Below are 18,327 nucleotides of genomic sequence, written 5' to 3' on the forward strand. Positions count from 1 at the left end.
TTGAATCTGATATGTTCTTACCTTACTCTGTTGTTATCTTTAAATCCCAGTCTATTCTCCTTATTCCTTTCTGCTCCTTTATCACATAAACCATATCTCTTTTCATCTTATTGAGGACTCCAAGCAGTTTTGTAAAAATTTCTTCTGTTTTTTTTTTTTGTTGTTGTTACAACATGGTTTTCAAAGTTTATTTATTTTAGGACTCAGGAGGATGAGACTGCATTAATCTGTGCTTCAAGGATCTCTCTCTCTTTCTTTTTCCTCCTTCTCTCTCTTCCTCTTTCTCTTCTTCATCATTTTTGCCGACACACTGTGTGTGCTACTCACTGTCCACTGGGGAGTTATAGGTTCTCAGATCTCCAGATAGAGGACATGCAAGGTGCCTTGCCCAAGAGCAGTTCATTAATGAGGCTCTGTTGGCATGAGATGGAATATTCTTCTGTTTTAGAGTCTATTTCTCTGATGCACATTATAATATCTAAGTATTTTTATAGATTTACTGGACAGGAGTGTGGAGAGGGATGGGAATTCATAATTTGGCTGATCGTGAAATTTGGCCTGAACATTGATGTGAAGCTCTGATCACTTCTCAGGTTGATGGAGAATGTGCCTCTCTGAGCTAAGGGACAGAAAATGATATGTGTCAAAGTCTCTTTTCTGCCTACTTCCAAGTTGGCAGGTTCATTCTGTTTAATGAAGTCAAACATGGATTGACAAGTGCTTGTTTCTGAGTTTAGCTCTACTGTCTTTGCAATTAGTTAAAGTTCCTCTTATATGAAGGCAACAGGTAAACCAGCAATCTTAGTTTTTACTGTCTGTGTGTGTTTTCTTTTTTATGTTTTCATATATATTATATGATGAGATTAAAATCATGACTTTGGATTTTCACGGACTGACTATTCTTTCACAAAAAGTTTGTAGATTGACTATTCTTAAACTTGAGAAGATAAAGGAATTCACTTTTTGGTATCAGGCAAGAAATTGTACTCACAGTCTCTTTAGGATTAGTTGTATAAAACAGCTTGGGAATACTTCACTTAGTCTTCTTAAGCAGATGTTAAACATGTCTATATCAAAAGACCTTTTCTTGATACATGCACCCCAGTGTTCATCGCAGCACTATTTACAATAGCCAAGACATGGACGCAACCTAAATTTCTATCGACAAATGAATGGATAAAGAAAATATGGTACATATATGCAATGGGATATTACTCAGCCATTAAAAAAGAATGAAATAATGCCACTTGCAGCAACAGGGATGGATCTAGAGATTATCATACTAAGTGAAGAAAGTCAGCGAGAGAAAGACAAATATCATATGATATCACTTATATGAGGAATCTAAAAAATTGATACAAATGAACTTATTTATAAAACAGAAACAAACTCACAGACTTAGAAAACAAACTTATGGTCACCAAAGGAGAAAGGTGAGGGGGGAGAGGGATAAATTAGGAGTTTGGGATTAACACATATACACTACTATATATAAAATCGATAATCCACAAGGACCTACTCAGTAGGTAGGTATATACTCAGTATTCTGTAATAACCTAAATGGGAAAAGAATCTGAAAACTAATGGATATATGTATATGTATAACTGAATCACTTTGCTGTACACCTGAAACTAATGTAACATTGTAAATAATTATACTCCAATATAAAATAAAAACTAAAAAAATTTTTAAAATAAATTAAAAACGATCTGTTCTTGGGGATATCTTTATTTATGAAGTCGCTCATATATTGTAGATGTACATCTCCCCCCCGCCCCTTAACGGAGGGGGTTTCTGGAATCTACAAAATATAATCAGTTTGTCCTGTACTGTGAAGCCATACAGATACTAACACTCCCCTTAGCACATTTATTTACCTGAATTCCCCAAGGTAATTAAATTTTTGGTGTTTAAAATTACCAAGTTGGCTGGAGGAAACTTTTGGAGGTGATGGATATGTTTATTACCTTGATTATGGTGATGGTTTCATGGATGTATGCACATTTCAAACCCATAAAATTGTATACATCAAATATATGCACCTTTTGTATATTAATTACACCTCAGTAAAGCTGTTAAAAATAAATAAAACTGCCAGGTTGGCATGTTTCTCCTAACAGTCTTTGGAATATTTGAAATAATAAGAGATTTTCATTGTTATATGTTCATTTATACATAAGCCATATAGGTTCATCACTTAGCTAATAATGGCTGAGCATATGGGAACTTCAGTGTTTGGTTTTCTTATTGCTTCTCATGCTTGTCATCTTTGTACTCAGGCTGTGATATCGCACTGTTGTCTAGTTTTCAATGGATATTTATGCTTCTATCAGTCTTTTTCAAAAATCTTACCATGGGCAATAATTTCCCTAGTATTTTTACTTATTGTTGTCACTACTGAGCCTTTTTTTAAGATTTATCTTTTCGAAATAGATCTTTATTTTATGAATCATTGGGTAAAAATGAATTTAATAGCTTTAGGGGAGAAGCTTAAGGGAATAGGGGAGATTGTGTTTTTCCCTAAAAGTATTGTTAAATCAAGACATTGAGTAGTCGATCTGGTTTCCCTAAAGAGATATGGTCGAGATTGGTTATAGCCTATCCTGTATCTGATGTATTTTTTTTTTAAATCCTTTCTCCCCACAACAGGCAAATTTGAACAAAGTGCTGTCAATGCTTTCCTTTGTTATTAATCTTTAGTGGTAGGAATTGTCATTCCATCCTAACCAGCTTATGTCTGTTCTATTGCTCTAATAATTATGTGGTGATTTCAGCAGCATTGATGAAGTTGTGATTAAGTTTTAGAAGGAAATTGTTTCACAGTTTAGCACTTACAGGTGAGGATACTGCAATAGACGATTTTGAACATTTAATAATACTGGCTCCTTAAAAAATATATGTGAAAGTATATTTAGATTTGTCACAGAGATTGCATTTGTGAAGTTACAGTGATGAATGAATTTAACAACCTATGTTCCTTTTTCATCCAACTCTGCAGAGAAAGACCTAGAGAGATGTGCAGAGTGATCTAATAAATTTAGATTTCTTAAAGATAAAAACTTGGATGAACCATGGACATAGTTTGCATTTCCTACGAGCAGTGTGGTATTATATAATAAATATTCAGATAACATAATCTTTAGTTATCTATTAAATGGCTTCCCCACAAAAAGGAATTGTACCTTATCAATCAGCATATAAACAGTGAGACTTATTACATTAATGTCTTCTGGAAACTGGATTGAGAGGTATACAGTCTTATATTGATTCAATAGCTCAAAAGCTTCCTTTGTGAGGTTAGCTGAAATTTGGTGTGTACCAAATTATTATTTTCCATTAGCTTGGACTTTAAAGAACTGTTTTCATGGACATTTTTCATTTACTTTCAACACTGCCATATCCTGAGAAACAATATTTAGTCAGTGAACAATGTGATCAAGAATACAATCAGGCTCAAAGAATATTCATTTATTTACTTCTTGTGGCTGGGATTATAAAGTCCTACATTATTGATTGGGTCATTACTGTTCCTAGAATTTTCCAGGCCCCTTTGATTTGGGCTAAGATAAAGCATCATAGCACAGTTATTTTATTGGGGGAATTAATGGGTTTCATAGTTCACTGCATCTAAGCAACAACTTTGAAAAGTGGTTAACTGAGCCATCAATTAATTATCATCTATACTTGGGAGAAAGATGTTTAATGCAAGTCTATGTGAAGTAGAGAATGACCAACCAGAAATACTCAATTAAAAAATATGGAGGAATAGATTATCTTTGAAGTTCTGTCTCATCAGAGTACATAAATGGAGCAAAAGTCCCAATCCAGTGTGTGCTCAGGTAAAATTGGACAGGATAATATAGTGACTTGTAGAAACTTCAGGGAGCAATACCATTATTGCTCACACCAGTTTTCTGACTTAGATGCTACATATTGGTCAGTTTTGTAAGGCTTTTATTTATTATTTAAGGATCTATTTATGAAATATTATTCTTAGAAAGACATAAAAGGGATTCAGGATATACTTTTCTATAATACCCTTTATAAAAAGTAGGGCCTCGAAGAAAGGATTTTGAATTTTGAGGGAACCTCATAAAGAGTCTGTAAGTATAACCAGATATTGGTTTCACAGCCAATGGTGGACTCTTTCAGATGGAGACTGAGATTATTCCACAGATTTAGAAGAGACTTCATCCTAAAGACCACACCAAAATTCTAGTCAATTCTAGGCAATACCTTCTTTTATTTACAGGAGAATAAACAGGAGAAAAGTGAGGAGTTCAGAGAGTAAGAGATTTCTTTAGAAGTCCTATTGTGCTGCAAGCTAAGCACATTTTTTTTTCAGTTTTTTTTTTCCAAAAGCTGATGATTGGGAGAAGAATTCTAGCAATAGAAGTAAAGATCCTATATTATGCCTCATCCCAAGTCTCATAGATTTAGGACCACTGTTTATTTCCCTTTCCTGAGATCAGATTTGTCAGCCATAACCCCGTGGGGTACACTTAGCCATGCTTTCTACCCATTTCCTTCTGGTCTAATGAGGAGGCTTAGTGATATAAATAAAGGCTTGTCTCACTGAGAGGCAAATGAACTTGATATCTGGGCCAAAAATAGTCAAAATGCAAAGGAGATTATGTAGCTGATGCCCTAATACGATTTGAGAAATTAATAGGAACCTCCCAAAAGGCACAAAGGGTAGAATTTCTCAACAAATAGAATATTAGTGTCTAGATTACAGGCTAGACCCATAGGCAGGAAGACGTAGGTCAGAGCACTGGAATTTTTCTTCCCCTTCAAACAAAATGTACCTGAGCTTTGAACCAAAGTCCAGAGGCTTCTTCATTTTCCACCTTAAGGAAGCCAGACCCACTTACCATGAACAGGCCCTGCTCCTATCACCTATCCTCTTGCAAATTTCTATTTCTTTGCTCCTCAAAAAATTTTGAGAATCATCCCCTCTCAAGGCAACTCAGGGCACTGAATATTATAGATTTATGTTTTGCAATACATCAGATGACTTCGGCCGAGGATCAAAAAGTCTTTTGGCCGGTGGTACAACTGAGATTTTTTTTCCTACTCAGGGGATAAAAAGTTAAGTCTCCTCTCCGATCCTTCATTCTTCAACTAATCTCTCTTGGCTGATGAGCACAGCAGAGGCATGTCAGCCAGGGAATTTCATCGTTACGGGTTTTAGCAAACATACAAGTGAAACATACAAAATATACTAGCACTACTGGTGCTTGGATCTGTAATTGCAGTGTAAAGGAAGAAAAGGGAACACTACGGCTTCTCATGCCAGAGGTGGGACCCACTGATTGTTTACGGTTTTCCTCTTTTGACGTAGCATTTGTACATAGTGAAATGCACAAGTCTTAAGTGAACATTCATGAGATTTGACTAATGCATGTACTTGTGTAACCCAAACCTCTTTATCATCACCCCAGACACTTCTAGTTTGTCCCTTCCCAATTAGTTAATGCTCTATTTCATCCTTCAGAGGCAACTACTGTTCTGATTTTTTTATCCATAAAATAGTTTTGCCTGTTTAGAATTCCATACATAATTGGAATAATATTATATGTATTCTTTTGTGTAAGACTTCTGTATGAGTCTGCTAGAGCTGCCATAAAAATTACCACAGACTAATGGAGTAAACAACAGAAATGCATTTTCTCACAGTTCCGGAGGCTAAAAGTCCAAGATCAAGATGTTGGCAGATTTGGTTTCTTCTGAGGCCTCTTTCTTTGGCTGGCAAATGACTACATTCTTGCTGTGTCCTCACATGGTTGTCCCTTTGTCTCTGTGTTTTCTGTGTCCTAATTTCCTCTTCTTATAAAGAACCAGCATATTGCATTGAGGCCCACCCATATAATCTCATTTTACCTAAATTACTTCTTGAAATGTCCTATATCCAAACACAGTCATATACTGAGGTATTACTATAAACAGGACTTCAATATATACATTTTGGGGGTGGAGGGACACAAGTCAGCCCATAACAGCTTTTTTTAATCATCAGAATGTTTTTGAGATTTATCCATGTTGTTTGTATCAGTAGGTTGTCCTTTTTTATTTCTGGGTACCATTTCATTATATGAATATACCATAGTTTACTTACTCTATTAATGGATACCTGGCTGCTTAATCCATTAATGGATTAATGGCTGCTTCCAGTTTGTGGCTATTATGAATGAAGCAACTTGAACATTATAGTACAAGTCTTTTTGCAAACTTATATTTTAATTTATCTTGACTCAAGATCTAGGAGTGAAATTGCTGGTTATAGGAATAGATGTATGTTTAATTTTATTCAAACTTCCAGAAATTTTTCCAGAGGTGGTACCACTTTACATTCCTGCTATCAATTTCTGAGAATTCTTGTTGCTACAAATCCTTATTGACATTTGGTGTTGTTGGTATTTTAATATACTTATTGGTTTTAGTCATTCAGGTGGGTGGGTAGTGGTATCTCATTGTGGTTTTAATTTGCATTTCCCCCAATGATGTAGAATACTTTTGCATGTGCTAGAGTATTTTAACTTATAAACGGAGAGCACCTGGAGATCTCCAGGAAATACTTATGTGAAGCAAAGGTTCTCAATGTGTCCATCACCAAAATCCTCTAAAAACTTAGTTCTGATATTGTACCTGATGTTTCTGACTTCTCTGATCATCCCAAGAGTGACTTGAACGTAAGTAGGTATAAATTATCTAAGGGCATGGTGTTGGCCTTGAAGAATCAGAAGGATGGGGTGTGTGTATGGCTCTATATTTCTATGTTTCTCGGTGTTCCATGAAAAAACAACAATGTGTGAAGGAGAGAAGGAGAAGGAAAAAAAAAAGAGAGAGAAAAGTTCTTTTTTCTGTAATTAAAATTGGCCTAGATAACAACTGGACAGGCAGTTGGAAAACTGTGGTGTTAGATCTCTATCTCACTCCACTCACCAATATAAATTCTAGATGGAGAAAAAAATCTATTTTAATCATTTAAAATCAAACACATACTCATATTTATAAAGTCAAGTATTTCTTCAGTGTTTATAATGGAAATATTAGTCCTTTATTCCTCCTCTCTTTTGCCCTCCTGAAGTCCTCTTTCCCCAGGCATCCACCTTCAAGAATTTCAGCTATGCTTAGACTTTACTTCTTTATATTAATTTTTAAATTTAATTTTTCAGTTTATGGAGATATAATTGATGTATAACATTGTATTTATGTAAGGTGTACAATATAATAAGTTAACATATGGATATATTATGAAATGATCACCACAATTAGTTAACATCTATCATCTCACATAGTTACAATTTTTCTTGTGATGAGAACTTTTAATATTCACTCTCTTCGCAACTTTCACATATGCAATACAGTATTGGCAACTACAGTCACCATACTGCACATTACATCCCCAGGGCTTCTTTATTTTATAACTGGAAGTTTGTACCTCTTGACCCCTTTCACCCATTTTGCCCTCCCCTGACCCTCTCCTGCCTCTGGCAACCACCATCTGTTCTCTGTTCCTATCAGTTTGGTTTTTTTCTTTTTTTAGATTCTACATATAAGTGAAATCATACAGTATAGTCTTTCTCTGTCTAACTTATTTCACTTAGTGTAAAGCCCTGAAGATCCATCCATGTTGTCCCGAATAGCAGGATTTCCTTTTTCATGGGTGAAAAATATTACATTTTATATATCACATTGTCTTTATCCATTTATTCCTCATGGACACTTAGGTTGTTTTCATGTCTTGGCTACTGTAAATAATGTTGAAATGAACATGGGGGTGCAGATATCTCTTCAATACAGTGATTTCACGTCCTTCAGAAGTACCTAGAAATGGAATTACTGGATCATATGGTGGTTCTATTTTTAATTTTTTGAGGAATGTCCATGCTGTTTTCCATAGTGGCTGCACCAATTTCATTCATTCCCACCAACAACGCACAAGGATCCTCTTTTCTCCACAACCTCACCAAAGCTTGTTATCCCTTGTCATTTTGATGATAGCCATTCTAACAGGTATAAGGTGAAATTTCATTGTGGTCTTGATTTGCATTTCCCTAATGTTTAGTAATGTTTACCACCTTTTAAACACACCTGTTGGCTATTTGTGTATCTTCTTTGAAAAAATGTCTATTCAGTTCCTCTGCCTTTTATAAAATCAGATTGTTTTTTGGCTATCTAGTTGTATGATTTTTAAAAAACATTTTAGATATACATTTTAATGTATTTTAGATATTAGTCCCTTATCAGACAGATTTACAAGTATTTTCTCCCATGTCATAGGTTGCCTTTTCTTTTTGTTGATGGTTTCCTTTGTTAAGCAGATACATTTTAGTTTCATATAGTCCCACTTGTTTCTGTTTTTGTTGCCTTTGCTTTTGGTGTCAAATTCAAAAAATCATTGCCAAGGCCAATGTTAAAGAATTTATACCCCTCCATTTTCTTCTAGGAGTTTTATGGTTTCAGGTTTTATGTTCAAGTCTTTAATCCATTTTGAGTTGATGTTTGTGTATGGTATGAGATAGTGGTCCAGTTTTCCTAACACCATTTATTGAAGAGACTGTCCTTTCCCCATTGTATATTCTTGGCACCTTTGTCATAAATTAACTGACCATATAAGCATGCATTTATTTATGGGCTCGCTATTCTGTTCCATTGATGTATGTGTCTGTTTTAATGTTAATGCCACACTGTTTGATAACTATGGCTTTGTAATATAGTTTGAAACCAGGAAGTATGATGCCTTCAGCTTTGTTCTTTCTTAAGACTGCTTTGGCTATTTGGGTCTTTTGTGGTTCCATACAAATTTACGGATTGTTTGTTCTATTTTTGTGAAAAATGCCATTGGAATTTTGACAGGGATTTTACTGAATCTGTAAATTACTTTAGGTAGTAAGGACATTTTAATAATATTAATTATTCCAATCTATGAAGAGCCTATCTTTCCATTTATTGTGTCCTCCTCAATTACTTTGATCAACGTCTTTCAGTTTTCAGTGTACAGGCCTTCTACCTCCTTGTTTAGATTTATCATTAGATAATTTACTCTTTTTTAATGTAATTGTAAACGGGATTGTTTTCTTAATTTCTCTTTCAAATAGGTCATTATTAGTGTATAGAAATGTAAATGATTGTTTATTTTTATTTTTTTTACTACTATATAGGTCATTTCTATTTAATTAAGAAATTCGTAATTTAAAAGAGACAATGACAAACTAGAACATATCCACAGGAAGACAGGATAGTGAAACTTCTAGAAACTACCTTCGAAAAAACAGTTGAAGAATTCAATTAAATATTTATTGAACAAATGCAGAATAAATGAACTAGGGGGTGTTTTAACCTGAAGATACAATAAACAACTTCAAATATTCAGAGGGCTGTCACACAAAAAATGAAAGACGTGTTCAGTATTTCTCCAAAGGGCAAAACTTGACCCAAGGGCTAAATATAAGCAACTAATAGGCTGCAGGACAGTCGTACAAAGTGTATCACTTAATAGCTTCTTTCCCAAACAATGCATTCCATACTTACGTTTCCTTTCTTCTGAAAGGAAATACTACAACTTAATACTTCTCATGAATGTCTTTAATAAGTCGCATTTTCATGGTAAGCCCTCCACTGCCAGCAATGGATGTACTCACACTCTCAGGAAAAAATCTAAAGTTAACAAACTGGTTTACTACGGAGATGGTCTTTGTTCCTCAGCTCTATCTCAGCATTTTATATTTGTGATTCTCAGGGGGGGAGAGAAAAAGAGCATATTCTTCAAAGGGGGTGATAGAGTCCCCATCACTTCAGATACTGCCCCTGGGGACAGTTCTCCTCAAACCCCAGATGCATCACTGCAACTATCAACCTATGGTAGAGATGGGAGTGTGCTGTGTGCTGGGGCAGAAAAAAACAGCTGAAAACCACTGTTCTACATGAAGCAGGAGAGCTGTATTTTATGAGTCACTAGGAAATATAAACTGACTGCCTAATACTGATGGGCTCCATCCAAATTGTCAAATATTACAAAATAATTGTTTCAACAACCATTCAGCATGTTTAAGGACAAAAAGTATATAATATACTTTATATTCTATACATATTTTATCACATACTCAGTAAGGAATGCTGAAGTTCTTAATCCATCCAATAAAATTGAAAATAAAAATTTTACATTTTTCTGTCAGTATTCAGGATTCTGAAGGTGGATCTTGAACTCAGAATGATAAGTCAGTTTTCGAGGAAAGCCACATAATCGGTGAGACTGGCTAACTGCTGTTCATTGGGGATGGGTGGAACCGGGGCGGGCTCTGAAAAGGGAATAAACCTGTTAAAGGAAACATCCAGGGCCCCTGAAACCGGCTTTTTGGGCATGACCATCCTTGTGGTGGAGTCGGCCTGCCATCCTTGTAATAGGATACCTTTCACAGCCCCTTCCATGGGAAGTCCAACAAAGGCTGCGAAATCATCGGCAATAATGGAGGTACATGCCTGAGAGACCAGGGCGAAGGCTTGCCTCGGGGTGGCATCTCTAAGTGGCTCCATGATTGGCTGGACCGTCTCAGACCACGGGTGAGCGCTGATGGTGGTATAGAGCCCGGGGAAATCTCTCTGCCAGATTCTTTGTCCTACCGACCAAATCCCCCCAAGTTCAGAATGCAGATTTTATAGCAGGTGGTATTCTTTTCCAAAGATATCTTGCATTATTCATGTCATTGTAAAGCAGATATAAAGCTAGAAGCTGACCATACACTGGGGGTGTAGCAATTCCTCCTGGAACCTCGAGCCCCTGATTCTTGCACTGATCCAGCAACTTTCTGAAACTAAAGGGACTTTCCGCTATCACCACCACTGGCATTTTCCCGGCTGGCCCCACCACCGAACCTCCCCGCCAAGCCAGACCTCAGACTGTCCCTCGGGGAGTCGCGCCCGCCTGATATTTTAATATTGATTTTGTATCTTGCAGTTTTATTGAATTTATTTTCTAACAGATTTTTTGGTGGAGTCTTTAGGATCTTCTATATGCAACATCATGCCATCTGCAAATAGAGACAGTTTTACTTTTTCCCTTTCCTATTTGAATGCCTTTTATTTCTTTTTCTTGCCTAATTGTTCTGGCTAGGGTTTCCTATACTGTGAATAAAAGTGGTAAGAGAGAGCATCCCTGCTTTTGCTTGATCTTAGAGAAAAATCTTTCAGCTTTTCACCATTGAGTATGTTAGCTGTGGGTTTGTCATATATGGTCTTTATCATGTTTAGGTGGATTCCCTCTATACCCACTTTGTGGAGAGTTTTATCATGAATGAGTGTTGAACTTTGTCAAACGCTTTTTCTGCATCTATTTAGATGATCATATGGTTTTATCCTTTATTTTGCCTAGGTGGTATATCATGCTTCTTGATGGGGAACAGTATGCTTCTAGAACAGCATGTGGAATGTAGAATTAAATGTGGTCAATTTGGAGACTACAATCTTCTACAGTGTTTCTGTTTCTTATGTTTCATAGAGGAAAGGGAAAGGAGAGAGCAAGGCCTGGTGAGAGAGAAGTCTAGAGAGGTAAGCAGTCATCAGATTATGACTGGTCATTTAGACCTAAGAGTGTTAGACTATATCATGAAGGCAGCATGTCCTTTGAAGGAGGGGTGACAATCAAAATAAAGTTTTATCAAAATTACGTGGGCTCTGGAGTGGAAGAAGTAACAGTGGAAGCAGGAACAACAGTTAGGAGGCTGGTTTAGTAAATCAGTCAAGAAGTGATGCTGGCCTAAACTACAGAATTTGGAGAGTGGTACAAGACAGCTTTAAGATCTTTAGGAGGTAGAATCATTAGTACTTGGAGACTGACTGGGGCCAGGAGTGATAGGAAGCGTTCTGTCTTATGTGACAGGGCACATTGGGGGGGGGGGTTCCATTTTTTTACCAAGATGAGGGACACAGGAGGAACAGCAGATATGGAAATAGGTGGAGAGTAAAAGATAGTTTAGTTTTATGCATGTTAAGTGGGGGGTAACTGTGGTGTTACCTGTTGAGATATCTTATTGTTCATTAAAAAAAATGTGGAGCCCAGCAATACAATAAAGTTTGATAGTCAATAGCCAATAAATCTTAATGAAAGGAATACAAGTGGTTGAGGTCATTTAAAGTTTGTGAAAAGTAAAAAGAGAAGGATTCTAGGATAGGACCCCAAGAAACAAAATAATTTAAGGAAAATTACAGCCACCTGAATCTAAAACTGCACATATCTTCCAAAAACTATACAGATCAGGAGAGTAAGTAAAACCACACAGACCCATGCCCACGACATAACTAGGAGGTAAAGAATATCATAAATTCATTTACAGGGCAGAAGGGAAATAAATAACTAGTTGTAAAGGCAACTCTGGAGCACATATCAAAGTAGAGAGTCAGATAGAGTTTTCATGAAAAAGAGAAGGCAGTGTTAGTCTAGTGGTGATGGAAAATAGAGTTTTTAAAAGATATCACCTTGTGTATGAGAACACTAACTCCTGAAAGTCAAAATAAAGTGTCTCAAAAGTGCAGGGGATCTAAGATGGAAATCTTGAGAGGGTCCCACTTGTGCAGAATTGAAAAAACTTGGTGGTGAGGCAAAAAAGGGGAAAAAAACAATAGAAAACAAATATCTAAATAAATAAAAGAGAATCATAAATAAAAAGACAAACTAATTCTTCTCATCACAAAGTTGCCATTTTTAAAGAAATTTCAGTTTATTATACCAACAGAAGAGGGTGCTCTTGAACTAAGAAAACTAGGAAGCTACCAAATGCCCAATACCTGTCTACATAGAATTATTTCTTTTTGCTAATCCAATAAAATATAAAATATTGGAAAACAGAAAATAGGTAACAACAACCATAAAAACTATAAGAAGACAAAAAATAGAAAACATTTCTCTTGATGAAAATTCTTCTGAAAACCATGAAGAGTGGAAAAACTAAATTATAATGTCATTAAATAAACATTTGCATATATTACAAAAACACCACTCCAGTCAAAAACTTCAAAAATTCAGAAGGGTTGGGGGGGGACTATGAGAACTAAGTGAACTCTAGAAAGAAACAGAAGAGAAAGAAAATCATCTCATAAATGAAGATTAAACTAAAAGGTGACCAAGAGAGAACAGAATTAATGAAAAATATAACAAGGGGTATTGAGGAAATGAATTAAAATGGTCAAGAGTATGAATATAAAATAGAAAAACAGTCAGAGAAAGTGATAGCTATAGAAGATGGGCAAAGATGATCTTACATACATATAATTGGAGTCCTTGAATAAGAAAAACAAAGTGATACAATAGAATTGTTATTTAAAGTTATAATTCAAAAAACTTCCCAGATGGTCAACTCAGAGACATATCCTGTGAAACTTAGACTTTATTCATAAAGACAAAAAAGTCTCTGGGCCTTCAGGCAAAAAGAACAAATAACTTACACAGGAACAAAATCAAGTTGAAACCAGAGTTGGTGAAAGCAAGAGAGAAAGCAAGACAACATTGGACCAAACTTTTTTTAAAGAAAGAACAGAAAGTGTAAGTCAAAGATTTCATATCTAGACAAGTTGTCCTTCAAGTACTAAGGCTATATGGAAACAGTTTCAAAAATGTGAGCACCCAAGGAGTACTGTATTCACAAATATAACTAGAGGGTGAGCTTTATACAACCTAAAGAAGACTGGAGAAACCCTGGCACATGGACTGATGGTACACATTGAATATATTTCAATGTAGATCTAAGATTAAAACTTAAGGGCAGAGGGAGAGTGTATAAGCAGTGTATGCTCTGATGAAATAGAAATAAACCAACCCCTCACGAAAAAAGTAGAAAGTAGAACACACTCACTGCTGTACAGGTAATATGTGTAGTCAAAATATATCAGAGTTGACAAGCCAAATGGTAGAAGCTGCAGAAAGAGAAAAGTGAAGGTTTTTTTAGTTTTTACAAAAGATGTTAGAAAAATTATAACCTAGAAGAAAAGCAAAGCCTTTCTAAACACCAAAAGAAACAGTGAGAAAAAATAAAAGAGCAGAAAGATATCAGATATAGAAAGAAAAATGGTAACTATAACTAATATTGATAGTAAATATAACATAAAATGATACTACAGACTTGAACCAGGATGTATTGTTAAGTGGAAAAAGCAGGTTAAAAGAAATGTATATAATATGGTAGCATTTGTGAAGAAATATGGGTGAAAAAAGAATAGACATATGCAATTTTTACAAAAAAGAAATATCAGAACCTAATAAAAATGGTTACCCATCAGAGATGGGTGGGAATGGGATAGGGTGGATGGGGGGGGTGGGAAGTGAGACTTAAGAGTTTACCTTTTAAACTGAACCATTTAAAAGTTTGTACCTATACAAAAAGTAAAATAAAGTTTTAAAAAATGGAAAAAAAACCTACAATTGAATACAAGCCAAAATAAATTAGTCTTTCTAAGTGATAATATTACCATACACACACAAAAACTCGATTTAAGTCCAAACTCGATTTGAACCCAGTACTATGTACACTTTCAACTAGATACATTCTAAAGACAAAAAGTTGCAAAGAAATATTAAACTTCACATGGTAAGTTTGTTGTTGGTGAGATTGCAGCCATCTAAAACAGTTTGTATGTATTGTAAGATAAAGTAAATGATTAAGTATATTGCTACTGCAGTTAGGAATCAGAATTCTCTCCATATACAGTTGACCCTTGAACAATGCAGGGGTTGGGGGTACCTACCTCCACCCAGTTGAAAATCCGAGTATAATTTATAGTCAGCCCTCTACAGTTCCTCTAATTCATGGTTCCACATTCATGATTCAACCACCCTCTGACTTTGTCGTGCTGTCCTATTTGCTATTGAAAAACATCTGTGTATAAATGGACCTGTACAGTTCAAACCTGAGTTCTTCAAGGGTCAACTGTATATATAATGGAGAAAGGCAAAGAAGAACTCTGTGGTGTTGGATTAAATTGGAAAGGAACATGAGGTCAATGAAGAAAAAAATTTTTTTTAATTGTGAAAGGCTTGAGTATATTTAATGCTGGTGGAAAGGAACAAGTGATAGGGAATGACTGAAATAAAAGAGAAAGGGAATAATGGATAGAGCAAGTTCCTGAGGGTATGAGAGGAACAGGATCATGTATTCAGGTGGAGGCTTTAGTCTTAAATGGGAAAATGGATATTAATGTATTTAATGTATTTTAGTGTATTTCAACATTCAGGAGGGAATGTTGGAAGGACAGGGACAAATATAAATAAATGTGTCGGTTTGGAGCAGGAGGCTCAAGGATTTCTTGAGTGCTGGTTCCCGTTTTCTCTGTGAAGCAGGAGATGAGCCCATCTGCTAAGGGTGACAGGGGTGATGTAGGAGGTTTTAGGAGAGCAGCGAGGATTTGAAATCTACTATGGAGAATGGGAGAGAGACTTGATTGGAAGAGCATGGAAGGATTGCCAGGTAGCACTGTGGATCTGGTTGGGGTTGAAGAGCATTAATTTGTATTGGCACCAATAGATATGTTTTCATAATTTTCTTCAGCCTTAGAATATAGGTATGTAGACATGTGGATTGGTCCAGGACTGGGGTTTTGCTAGTCCAGAGCAGTTGGAAGAACAGTGGGTTAATGTTACTGAGAATATTGGCAAGAAAATGTTGATGCAATGAATTATGGATTCTTAGATGGTTAGGGGAGGGAGTGAAGACAGAAATGTGCATATAGGGAGAAAGAGCCATCGAGTGGTTAGAGAACTCAATGAACAGAAAGAACACGTACTGAGGAATCACTAAGGGAGGGAGTTGGAGAAAGAGGGTAAGAAGTTGTGGTCAGGAAATGAGAGAGTTGGATTCAAATTTGCAGAGGTAGAGCAGTGATACTACAGTCCAGGTTTGTCATGACAGAGGTTGCCGAAATAAAGTGGAGAAGAAGGTAACTGAACATGAGAAGGTCAAGAAATTGTGAAACTTGGATATTGTATAGGCAGGTTGTCACCCAGAATGATGGCAGAAAATGGTACGGAGAGGAAGACCACAGTTAGGTGCAAAATTGTTTACTGAATATGGGATAGTTATCCATGGAACCCACAGGACCTCTGAGTCCAAGGGAGGGTGGAATGTGATATGGCTGGAACATTTGGACCTGCAAGGAGAGGGGGATTTTGCCCAATGATTGGTTTGAAGCATCACTGGATGCGGAGGACCTGAGCTCTGCTTCCTCATTCTGAGATACCAAGGGTGGAGAGAGCCACATTCTCCACTTGAGGAGACTTCTGGGGAAGTAGTGAGTGTCCCGGGGTAGATTGAGGCTTTAATTAAGGAAAGAAGGTGGAGTGATTCATGGCAGGGTCAGCAATTGAGGGCTCTGTGAAGTCTAACAAAAGCATTACGAATGCGAGGATGGAGAGAAGTTGGGGTCATAGGACACTATCATAATGAATGCACATCTCTGATTGTTTCAGAGGGGAATCATGATAGGCTAATTTATCTTCACCACACATAGCTACTTAATGACTGTTATAGAAGGAAAGGCAGACTAAAGCCTCTAGGACTTAACAGTAGAAATGTTCAGCCATACGTATAACTGCATCATTTAAAAAAATAAATTTATTTATTTATCTTTGGCTGCGTTGGATCTTCGCTGCTGCCCACAGGCTTTCTCTAGTTGGGGCGAGCAGGGGCTACTCTTCATTGCGGTGCACAGGCTTCTCATTGCGGTGGCTTTTCTTGTCGTGGAGCATGGGCTCTAGGCACATGGGCTTCAGTAGTTGTGGCACGTGGGCTCAGTACTTGTGGCTCATGGACTCCAGAGCTCAGGCTCAGTAGTTGTGGCACATGGGCTTAGTTGCTTCATGGCATGTGGGATCTTCCCAGACCAGGGCTCAAACCCATGTCCCTTGCACTGGCAGGCGGATTCTTAACCAGGGAAGTCCCTGCCTGCATCATTTTATGTGAAGCTTACTACAAAATAAAATTTTATTTTCCCACTAAAAGTGCACTTAGAGGAAGCAAATACTATAAAATCCAATGTGAACATTAAAATGGAGTTCACTGTAAACCCAAGCTGATAATATAGTTTCTAAAGTACCATCTATGGACATATAGAGTTTATTTCAAAATTATCATGGCCGGTGAAATTAAGTGGACTCTGGGTTGAGAAAATTGATTTCCAGAAAGTGAGTCATAAAGTTGGAACTCAATCTCATAGTAACAAAAGGCCCCAGAACTCCTAGCAATCTATAAAGCTGTAACTAGGAAACTCAGAAGTAAATACATTTCTTAGAGAATGTAGCTGTAGAGTTTTTAAAAAAAATTGAAAAGTAATGAAGGCACTGCAAGAAAAATCTGAGGCAAAATAAACATTCAAATGATTTGTTGTATGGCACAGGTCAGGTTGGAAAACAGGGAAAATTGTACTCTGTGATATATACAAATATAACATAGCGTTATATCTAAGCATAACATACAGTTATATCTAAGCATATACATATGTACATATATATACACATGTATATAATATGTATATCCTACATATAAAAAGTGTGTGTATATATCCACTTGCGCAGGCTCAGCAGCCATGGCTCACGGGCCCAGCCGCTCTGCGGCATGTGGGATCTTCCTGGACTGGGGCACGAACCCGTGTCCCCTGCATTGGCAGGCGGACTCTCAACCACTGCGCCACCAGGGAAGCCCTATTTTTAGTTTTTTATGGAACCTCCATACTGTTCTCCATAGTGGCTGTATCAATTTACATTCCCACCAACAGTGCAAGAGGGTTCCCTTTTCTCCACACCCTCTCCAGCATTTATTGTTTCTAGATTTTTTGATGATGGCCATTCTGACCGGTGTGAGGTGATACCTCATTGTAGTTTTGATTTGCACTTCTCTAATGATTAATGATGTTGAGCATCCTTTCATGTGTTTGTTGGCCATCTGTATGTCTTCTTTGGAGAAATATCTATTTAGGTCTTCTGTCCATTTTTGTATTGGGTTGTTTGTTTTTTTGATATTGAGCTGCATGAGCTGATTGTAAATTTTAGAGATTAATCCTTTGTCAGTTGCTTCATTTGCAAATATTTTCTCCCATTCTGAGTGTTGTATTTTTGTCTTGTTTACAGTTTCCTTTGCTGTGCAAAACTTTTAAGTTTCATTAGGTCCCATTTGTTTATTTTTGTTTTTATTTCCATTTCTCTAGTAGGTGGGTCAAAAAGGATCTTGCTGTGATTTATGTCATAGACTGTTCTGCTTATGTTTTCCTCTAAGAGTTTTATAATGTCTGGCCTTACATTTAGGTCTTTAATCCATTTTGAGTTTATTTTTGTGTATGGTATT

General features: G+C 36.5%; 1 long non-coding RNA gene and 1 pseudogene across 2 annotated transcripts in view; both read right to left on the reverse strand.

Annotated features, from left to right (window-relative positions):
* The window catches only part of LOC308626016, a 123,735-nt gene that overhangs the window by 49,496 nt on the left and 55,912 nt on the right, over positions 1–18,327 (reverse strand). The window lies entirely within an intron of this gene.
* Positions 10,102–10,915, reverse strand: LOC308626071 (COP9 signalosome complex subunit 8-like; annotated as a pseudogene). The gene has a single exon. The product of its transcript is annotated as a COP9 signalosome complex subunit 8-like (transcript).

The sequence above is a fragment of the Mesoplodon bidens genome (genome assembly GCF_964165515.1).
Source record: "Mesoplodon bidens genome assembly, chromosome: 12".
Classification (NCBI taxonomy): domain Eukaryota; kingdom Metazoa; phylum Chordata; class Mammalia; order Artiodactyla; family Ziphiidae; genus Mesoplodon; species Mesoplodon bidens.